An 11,375-nucleotide genomic window follows, 5' to 3' on the forward strand; every position below is an offset into this window, starting at 1 on the left:
TGAGGACAACATGTCTGTCGTCTAACTTCACCAGCCTATTGCCTGAAATCTCTCTCTCTCTCTGTGCTACACATGGCGCTATAATACGTGACCAATCCAATAAGTCTTAATTGAAAAAAAATCAGCAACATTTATTTTTCAGACGAAGGGGTCTATCATTTTTATAACACTGCTGTCGTTGTAATAAAAATATTAGCGAACTGTATGCTTTTTAGGGATTTCTAGAAACCATTCTAAAAGAAAAAAAACTGTCAACAGTTCTCAGTAGTTCCATTTGTTCCCCTTAGCAACAGGTAATTTTAATCTGTTAAAATTGCACCCAATGTTTAATAAAATCAAAACATAGCAAACAACATTAGTCCACGAGAGTTTACAGCAGAACACACCAATAAGTGTGTTGTTGTAGCCTTACCCTGATAGTAATTCAAACGGCAACGAAAGACAAGAGTTGTTGCACTCCGACAAGCAGACATACAGAGGGACCAAGAACCAAATAAGATGTTTACATGTTATATAAATACTTCCCTATTCCCTATTCCTTGATTAAACCATCAATTCCATGGCAACGATTGTGTGATTTATTACAATTATATCTTATTACATGGAAAGTAAAACTAGAATTTACAATATAAACAGTCAATGCAGTGATGCGAAAAACATTGGCTACATCAAGCTGTCATTATAATAGCCAAAACTAGACATAGCTATTGAAGTCTGTCAGTTTAACAACTTAATCATATTAATTATATGATGGCTTCTAAAATTAAAATATTTGTTTAAGGTGTGCATATTGTGCGCTTCACGGTTGTTGTATACAGACTATAGTAAAAACTGAACAGAATGTTAAAAGTTTTTTTCCCTGAAGGAAATGTCATGTAGGATGTAGTGCTTACATGTCTAGTGGCTAAAAGTTTGGTAGTGACTGATTTAAGAGTTAGAATTGCTGTTAAGTCCTGCTCGTAATAAAAAAAATGAAGCTGGTGTGAGCATCTATTCCAACTGTGAGTGTGCACAGACTTACAATTGTTGGTACCTTCCCTCTCATCCTAATTTTAATCGAGGAAGCTACTGGAGTTCGCCTTCCGTATCAGGATCGCTAGTTTTTACGCAGAACAACCATCCATACAGACTGAACTTAGTTTCCGAAGGACCATAGTGGAAGGAAAACCAATGCCATGTCTGTTTTGTTTTAAACCCATAAAAACAAACAAATCCAGATTTTTGTTTCCTTGGACGTTCACGCGCACTGATATACTGCGAGAGAAAAAGGCGACGAGATAGTCGAATCTTCACATTTTGTTTGCTGCTTAGTTTTCCTGAATTGTCTTTGAATCTGAACACCATTGTTAGTAGCCTGACCTGTCTCTCAGCAAGCCATGACATCTTTTAAGATATGGCTACAGTTCATTGTTTTCAAAGACTTGTGTGTCGCTCAGACCGAGCAATATAAGAGAACCGAAACATGTAAGTACCGAAAAATACAATGTTTTTATTGTAATTCTTATTGCTTGACTAAACTGTAGTCCTGTACAGTAAACCACTTCACTTTTTAGTATATTTAAGCTACCATTTATAGTAATTATTTTTGTAACTCATGTTTCCATTTTAATCTTTGATCTTTGATTTAATCTTTACCTTTATATTCTTCTTGTTCTTGATCTTCTTGTTCTTCTTGCTCTTGTTGTTGTTCTTGCTGTTGTTCTTATTATTATTGCTCAGCATATTAGGTGTTATAATTCACAGTATTTTAAATGTGATAAGAAACAGCAGTAGTAATGGTTGTAGTAGTGTCGCAAGGTTAATCTCAATACGAGCAACATTCTGAAAACATCATGAGTAATTTCCTTCCTCAGTCCTACTACAAAATTTTTTAAATGGTTTAGACGGCTATTGACAGCATGGATATATAAAGCGTTATTAAACAAATTTGTCTTGGCTGATGGATTTGTCTATGGCAGGTGCCGATCTACAGATTATTGGCGACTCTAACATCTCTGTCATCGACGTGAGCGAGGACAGCTACGTCAACATCGGCTTTATGTTGATGACAGGAGCCTGTGAATACACCCCCGACTGGTTTCGAGTGAAGGCATCAGCAGTTGAGGGGGCTTGCATCTCCCTTTCTGTTCAATTCTGTTCAACAACACCACTTGTATGGTGACCGGCACATCCCCATTATGTCATTGTAATGGTCAGAAATCTGCTGTCATTACCAAGAAAGTCAGTCGATTGGACGCATCCTACATACTGGAGTGGGCCGATTCAAAGACTTTTCCAGTACAGAAAGTAAAAACAATTTTTCTGAATGTCACTGGTACGTATTTCTGTATGGTTAGGTATATACGTGTTCGTTTGTTCGTGCCTGTGTAAAGATTATCATTTTAGTGTGTATACCAGCTTGAAAAAAATTGTTCAATGTTTTATCGACTAGCATTATACCTTTTATTTAAAAACCAGTACTAATACATGCCAGAAACACTTTAACCTTTTTCTGTTTAAAGGATGTTCAGTGTGTACCACTTACACGTCGGTCGCCTTCAAAATACATTTGAAAACAGCATGCTACTTTTTAAAACTACCCTCTATAACCCCAGCTACAATGTTTATATTTTGTTTTTTATATTTAGTTGAAATCCTTAACCACATACAGGTAGTCCTCGGGTTACGACGGTCTCGAGTTACGTCGTTTAGTGGTTACGACACTCATTCCCACTTACAGCGACAGTGATAACAAAGCAACGTAGTGGGCTTATTGTTGAGATGGACAGATTATTGGCGCTTTGGTTGCAAGACCAAACTCACGCCGTATCCCTGTGAGTTTTGTGGTTATTCAGGAGAAGACTAGGCGACTGTGGAGGCGTTGAAAAGAAAAGGGGGAAGGAAGGGAAAGTGAAGAATTTGTTGGCGAGTAGGGGTGGTGGTTATGAGGTTTAAGGATCGTGCCCATTTCATAACATTAAAGTGCAAGTAAGCTGCCAGTGTTGATGAGAAAGCAGCAACTGAGATTCCTAAGCATTGGCTAAGATAATTGAGAGAGGGGTTACTGTGCTCAACAAGTGTTCAACGTGATGAGACAGGCTTGTTGTTGGAACGTCTGCCTAACCTAACACTGTTTAATACTGTTACAGCACTTACAGTACAGTATTTCATTATTAAACGTACTCTACTACAATATTTTACTGTACCTATGTTTATTGATAATTATGTAGGTGCTGTATAGGATAGGTGTTTGGATAGGCTAAGTGTTTGTAGTACTGTACTGTTATTGTGATGGTACAGTACTGTATCAACGTATGACCCGACTTACGTCGAAATTCGGTTTACGACACAGCGTTAAGAACGGATCCCCGTCGTAAGTCGAGGACTACCTGTACTTGCTTTTTTTAGAGAAACAACCCTTGGAGTCCCTGCTCATAATACTGGCTGCCGCTGGTAGTGGTTTTGGTGTTTGTATCTTCATCATCGTGATTGTTTGTGTCATGAGACTGCGAGTAAAGAAAAAAGGTAAGTCTGGATTGTAAAAAGTCAAATGTATACAGAAAGTCATGTAAGTGTTAAATCCTGAACTATAAAGAGTTATGCCGTTGGGGTATATCATCTAAGAATTAAAGTCTTGCGGAAGTCGGATGTGACTTAGTACGAGACAAACTTTATTACTGATTATGATGCCAACCTTTGCTTTAAAACCTTAGTGGGCAGCAGGCTGTAGGTTTTTACAGATTAAGTCAGATTTTGAAACAGCGTGTTTCCTTCGCACTTTGCCACCAAACTTGGTTTGTTCTCTTTTTATAATTCATGTATCTAACTTACTATTCGTCCGTCTAGATAATATATACAGTGTTCCCTCGCTACTTCGCTCTTCATCTATCGCGGATTCACTACTTCGCGGGTTTTTTTGAGTGAAGTATCGATCGATATTTTTGTGCTGTGAATTATCGTTCTACAAAATACCATAGCTATTTCAACAAGAAAAGACGAAAAATGTAGCTATATTTGTATTTCTATTAAAATATCATGGTTATTTTGTAGAAAGAAAGAAATAATAAGAAATCCATTGCTATGCGTAAGCGACGAGCCATGATTGTTATCTCCCATCTCGCAGCCAGTTCGCATCAGTTTTTTGGGTTTCTCTGAGTACAGTTATACTTTTTTTTACACTAATTTGTAATTGTACTGTATTAATACCATGATTAATATATTACTTTACACTCACATGATATTGTTTTACATGTATATATTATTATTGCATGTATGTCCCTATTTCGCGGAAATTCGTTTATCGCGGCTGATCATAGCACCTATCCCCGCGATAAACGAGGGAACACTGTATATATAACTTTTAGCATACCATACACATTTAAGCCCCTTAAGCAATATTATTTTTTTCACCTTTTTAAGTGCTTTCATCTTTTCTTGATAATGACAGATGATACGATATAGTATATTATAAGCATTCGAGTGTATGAGGTATTTTATAAAGTACTGTTCGAGTAATTGTATAAGTAAATATGTCTTCTCATCAGAAAGAATGTCAAAACAAAATAATATAATGTGCTTAAACAATAAAAATTTAACAATACAATAAAATGTAAACGTGTGTCATTGGGGAACTGACCGAAACTTTCAGTTTCATTGCTCCTATTTATGTAAACAATGCAAAATCTGCCTTCTAAATGGCATGATCCAGAGAATGTGAGCCACTTACAGGTTACTTCCTCAACTATCTAACTTTTACTATACTTTCTACATAGTTAAGCTGTCCAGTGAACAGTCCAGTGAACACTCCAGTAAACAGTCCAGTAATGAAGCATGGCAAAAGCAAGGGGAAGGGGAGGATCTGTATGAAAACGAAGAGGAGCTCACCGAAAGCTTCAGGAATGTTTCATACCCCAGAGCCTGTAGGTCTTCAGCATCTGAAAAAGGTAGGTCAATGACTGAAGTGTACGACTATCACAGATCTGTCTAGACTTTTTTAATTTTAAAATAAATAATAAGCATAAACTTGATAAACATGTATATTTCAACTCTTAAATATTTAATGCAGCGTTCTCAACCTTTTACATTGTGCGACCCCCCTACGAACACCGGTACGGTCGCGACCCCCTAGCCGGCTAGTCCGTCGGCTTGGAAGAGCGGGGGGGGGGGGGGCAGCTTTAGCTCAACCTCGAACGCCGCGTCGAGGAAATCAATGCAATTCAACAACGGAAGAGCAAAGTTCGTATCTCGCAAGAAGACTATAACTGTTAATGAACCATTTCTAAACCTAATAAACTAGGTACAAATTTATTGGACACCCCCTCACTTGATTAATGAGAAGAGAATGTTGAGCCTGCCTTGCTGTTGCATAGAGAAGGCGAACCTGTGTGCTATGTTCGTACCACTGCTAATTCGCAGCTCAGCCTCTAGCGTCTCCACACGATTCTGTATTTCGATCAGTGCTGCCAATTGCTGAAATCCTTGCTCACACATATACGAAGCTTGAAAATGGCAGCAGCAGAGAACTTTTCATTGCTTTCTCAGACAAAAGAGGATATTCACCGTTGATCGCTAATCAGAAATGTTGGCATGGTGTTGTTTCCCATTGAAGACATTTTCAGGGATTGATCAGCTCGAAAGGTCGATGAGCCTGCTCTTCTTCTTGGCGTGACAACCACACCCGCTTGCTGCTAGATCAGCCAGAAAACCATGATTACGAATCCAATCGTTTTAAGGTAGTCACATCAATTCAGCCGAAAATAAAGCTGAAACCTTTTTGCTAGTCTTTCGGTAGATGGGGCAATAAACTTACATTCTTCACCTGTATCAATTGATTCAAGTTGTCAGCAGATTCTTGCACACAAACACACAACCCCCCCACGGAAACATATCAAAAATATTTTCTGGCGTATCTTTTTGCGTCCACAAGCGAAATTTTTCGGGACGAAAGCATTCATTCTTGTCAGTTGGTTTGTAATATGGTGGTAATATAGGGGCAGTCGCATGAGAGATTGGCGGAGAAAGGGCAAAAGGCGAGCGAGGGAGATTGGAGGCTTAATTGTTGATGTTATTTGTGTTTAGCTTTTGGAAGTGAGAAGTCACTGCATGCCGAGACATGGCCTACTTGAATACAGCAAGAAGAGATTGGAAGTTCTGAGCCCCGCACACACTCGGTTACACAATGTAAACTAATTCACTAATACCAGACAAAGATATAAAACTTTTTTTTAAAAAATGACCACCTTTACGCTACCACCCTTTAGGCATATACTCGTGACCCCCAGGGGGTCGCGACCCACAAGTTGAGAATCCGCTGATTTTAATGTTTAGCACCATTAACTCCATTTTATATAAGTTAAAGATAACCTGAACTTGTCCAAAAACTTGTGATACAGATTTTGTGCGTTGACCAAATACTATAAACTTTTAGAACCGTAAGAGTTTTTTTTATTTGAACTTAGCCTTCATTTTTTATGATCAGGCTCTGTCAGTCATGTTCACTTTTGTCCCATACACGCTATGTGGAACCTGTGCTGGACATGACGATCGTCCTGCTGCACCTCAAAAAAAAATTCAACAAAGGCGTTGAAGCTCGTCACTACTCTCTGACTCTCGCGACAACATCAGGAAGACAAAGCTGTTTTTACAACAACAAAAAAATATTCATGTACGCCACAATTGAAAATGAAACGACAATTGAGCTGTAAAGAAATTAAATATGGTAACTACTTCCTGCAGTGAAAAAAATCTGTGTTGTATGGTCTTTGATGTTCTATTGCTACTTTTTACTGATACAGGCGCACATTTGACATAAAACACAGATGAAAGTCTTATGCATCTATTCACATAAAGAGAGAACAAAACATTTAAGTTTAATAAAAAAAAAACGTTGTTTAGAGTCAGGAATTCTTTGAAGAAGTTTGTACAATTGTTACTCTGAACTTTAAATTAAAAATGTCCCCTGAATAACTTTATGCGGCTCGATAGAAGTACACAATGTACAACTGTACATAATAAATTGCTTGATCGGTGTAATATTTACAAGAACAAACCAAACAAACCAACAACCCCAACCACAACACACAAACAAAACAACAAACAGTCATCTTGCTTATCTATATTGCCATTATACTGCCACAAATTTGGATCACGTAAGCTCGTACCAATTGTACAGTAAGTGAAACCGTGCATCCATGATTTGTTGATAAGACTTCACTACACGCAATATGGGTCAGCACACACTATTTACTACTGTTTAATTTTTTCAAGTTGTGATGTTTCAATATTTGTATATTGTATTATGTACATTTTCGGTAAATTTTTGACTAAATGCCTGAAGATGATCTTAGTTATATATCTGATTCTGTTCACAAACCTTTTTTTGTTTCCTTAACAAAAAATCATGAAATTAAAGGTTCATTCATTTCCTAGCCTGCCGACAATCTATTGTAGTAAATTAATGAGAATCTTAATAGAAAATAATCCACAAAACTAATGTTATTGTAAACATTGATTTGCCCCGTCGAAAACACATAAGCGGAAAATCTTGACTTCACTTACTTACCGAACTGCTGCGAGGTAACTTCCATGTTAACGACGTTTGTACGTCTTCATAATAGTGATAGCTACCCTAAGTCCTTCACTTTTTTCGTCCTGGTATTTGTTTACTTTTATAGTCACTGTCAAGCTTTTTAACAGAAGATCATAAGGGAAAGGGCATGTTTCAATGGAGAACACCCTGTCCAAGTATGTTTAAATTGATACACAATTACAAATCTGACTTGTTCAAAGAGAGTTCAAGCGTTTGAGAAAGATCCTCGTCTTCCATCTGCATCAACATATTGTTTCTCTTGGAGATATTTGCAATATTACACTGACAGCTCTTAAACTTACTCATATTAGTGTGATTTTGTAACAAGTTAAAAACTACATGTGTTGTCTTACTATGATTTTTTGGGTTTTTCGTTCTTTTCGTGGAGAGTTTCAAGTAACCTAGTCAGGTGACCACAGCGACAAACGACATCCGAAAACAATACTGCAAAGACAAAACCGAAGTGACATGACGGCCTCGCACACAGAATGGAATTGAGCGTGGAGGAGGCATAAGCAAAAAAACAAAATAACGGACACGTAAAGGTTTTCTGTTTTACGCTAAATAGTTTAGCCAGCAAGCGATGCACAACCTACGGCCCGCGGCCATTATCCGGCCCGCGACGCGGTGCCATCCGGCCCGGCCGAAACTTCTGCCACAGTGCAAGGAAATCGCATGTTAGTAATAAAAGAAGACCAAGAAGACCTTAAAAAAACGAAAAAAAAAAAGGAGGAAGAAGTATTTATCCCCACGTAGGGGCGCTTTTCCCAATCTTTTTTTTTTTTTTTGCGATGGACGAATATTCGATTCAGTGCCTGCCGACTTGGTGTCTCTTACGATGAGGCGGACATTCAGAAGTTGGTTCGGGAAAAACAACTTCAATATCCCACTAATTAATATAAAATTAATGGTAAGTACAACTTGTTTCTAGGTAAAAAATGGTATCTTGCTCTATTTTTTTTTTTCTTTTTGTATTTTTGCGGTGAAGTGGCCCGCGACACGGCTGTCGAAATGGATATGCCCGGCAGGCCGAAAAAAGGTTGGGCATCACTGCCCTACGACTGGCCTAGAGCCCCCCAAAGAAACAAATCAGAAGGTGACCCTGGTAAGTCCATGCAGACAACAACCGCGCCCCCTGACCCACCCATGACTCACATACGTTCATGGAGACAACCCGAGCTCCTCTGAACCCTCAAGTCCCACCATCTGCAACGACCCACGATCAAAGCGCCATGCCAAAGACAACCAGCTTAGCCCTACAGCTATAGACCTAGGTGGGACAGCCTAGCTTTCCTAAACAGTTCTTGTTTTGTCTACGTAGAAAAAGTTACTAAAGCCTACTGAAGTACTGAAGTACTGAGCCGCATTGTTGCTTTGTTTCCTTGTTTATGCGCAGAAAAGATAAAGTTACCGTTTTAAGTTTACGAGTTCTTCTGTTTTTCTTAGTGACAAAAAATGAAAAATGTAAAAAATATGTAGAAACGTTTTCTAAAACATAGTTGTGTCAATTTTTTGCAAAAAAGTTGTTACAAAACTTGCAGTTATCTACATTAAAAGCTATTTAATTTGCATTGCATTTCTGCTCCAACCCGAAATATCACAGCAAACCAGACTACTGTTGTCAACATTGTGACATACGTTCACAGGTTGCTTCCACAGTTTGGTATCTCACGTCTAGTTTGCCATTGGCGTCGTCGTCCAGATTGAGATCCGATATTTCCTCCCCAGAGAGACTTCGGAATTAAACTGAAGTGTCGATCGCCTCGTTGTGGGCAGATCCATGTCCCCACCTTTCTCACGGGTTCACCTGCGCACCCACTCCCAGAACGGGGAAATAACAAGTCAATGTCAAATAAATAAAACGTGGTAATAAAAACATGATGGTTCATTGCAGTGTCGTACTGCTCGATTCGCTCTCTTTTATCTCTACACTGCTAGCACACTACCCCCGGTTTCACTGTATCAAGAAACATAATTATATACTTTATACTTTATACATGAACATTTCTATTATTATTTTGAAACAGACACATGTCCTAACAGTATAAGTCTACACTACTGTGGCTCTTCTGCCCCCCAGCAGGGACCCGCGTACTGCCAAGGGCTGCCTCTGTGATGGTGGTTAATATGACTGTCTCTATATTTTTCTTTTTTTTTTTTTTTTGATGGAGCCATCTCCATACCGGAGAAGTTCTGCATCCTCCAAAAGGCAGAAAGATACATTGCACAATGAGAAGCAGATGCTTCTGACAGTGCTTTTATAAAACGAAACCCAGTCCCAAGAAAGAAATATCGTAGTGCTTCTCTTCTTTTGATTCCATTTGCTTAATTTTTTTTGGGTTTTATACAAACAACTCCAAAAAAATCATGATCATGACACTTTTTTGTGATTTGGATATCAATTTGCTTGTTTGATAGAGCCCTTTCCCATGACAAAAGAATACACATTCACCGGTTCGGACCCCTCTGAGGCCAAACAGCCTCACGATTAAAAAGTAAGTTCTTACGCTCTCGGCCCCGCCATAGCCCATTAGTTCGATAGTTTCATACATTCGGCCTGACCGCTTTTCCCTTTGTGTGGGTTTCCTCCAATTTTGATCTAGTTTAGAGTTAGTGATTTAGTGATGCAGTTAAGTCTCCCTGCAGAATATTAAAAAAAACAAAACAACAAAAAAACCCCAATTAAAATCCCAGAAAAGAACAAAACCCGAAAAACTGCTCAACCGCCGAATATCACAAAGCGAAGACTAAAATGTTTGGACGTTAGGGTCGTTGGACTGCCAGATTCGCTGCAAGTACTTCTGATTCCATTCTGTTGTAGTCGTCCCTCAGGTTGAGTCTGATACGTCCTACTCCGGAGCGACTTTGAGACTTAAACTGAAGGTAATACGACCTCCTCGCTAGTATTCGTCAAGACCGCCACGTCTCTCAAGCGGTCGGTCTACAGTCAAGCAGCTCCCAGTTCGATCCCATCCCCCACAAGGGGGAATTGGGAGGATTAGCCACTCAATGGTCAAATGAGAATCTTGGTAATTGATATACATCAGGGAAAAAAAGGATGCACAACCTACACGGCCCGCGAAGCTTTGCCCACAGTTACAGCAATCGGCATGCTTAGTAATTAATAATGAAAAAAAAAACCCCCAAAAAAAGGGAGAAGGTAAGTACAGGTTATTATCCCTACGTAGCGCGTCTCTCAATTCTTTTGAAGATTTTCATTCTTGATTTTCGTCTTTGGAGGAAACACAGAGTGTTTGAGGAACGAGGGACCGCCGTCATTCCACAGGGGATTATGTGCTTTTTTATTGGTTAATACTCTGAGATCAGTCGTTAAACAGATTGAAATTACAGACTCCGGGTTTCTGTTTCTCAAGGGTATAAAACAGTGTGGGTTTCTTACAGGGACACTCTACCAAAAACAACGTTTGACCGTATAACAGTAATCTGTCATTTTCCTGTGGAAAACCATTGCAGGCCGGATCGCACGGGGGTTCCTCCCGATTAAAGGATGTATTTTAAGACAATTTCTAAACTTTTAGATTTTGAACATAGCAGTGTATTTCCTGTTAGTTCAATAACCAGGAATCCATTTTTAAAGAAAAGTCAAACTGCACAAAATTGACCCTCAACACCTTTCGGGGCCTCTAGTATGTCACCTGCTCTCTACAGTGCCTTCAGACGAGTAACATCTTCTTGAAATCATTTTCAACTCAGCCGCTGGTCAGAACCCCAGGCGGATAAGGCGAGTAGACGAAGAACAATTAACCAAAAGTGAAATAAAAACACAAGAAAACCTGGAGAGAAAAAC

The sequence above is a fragment of the Pomacea canaliculata genome, linkage group LG7 (genome assembly GCF_003073045.1).
Source record: "Pomacea canaliculata isolate SZHN2017 linkage group LG7, ASM307304v1, whole genome shotgun sequence".
NCBI classification, from domain to species: Eukaryota; Metazoa; Mollusca; class Gastropoda; order Architaenioglossa; family Ampullariidae; genus Pomacea; species Pomacea canaliculata.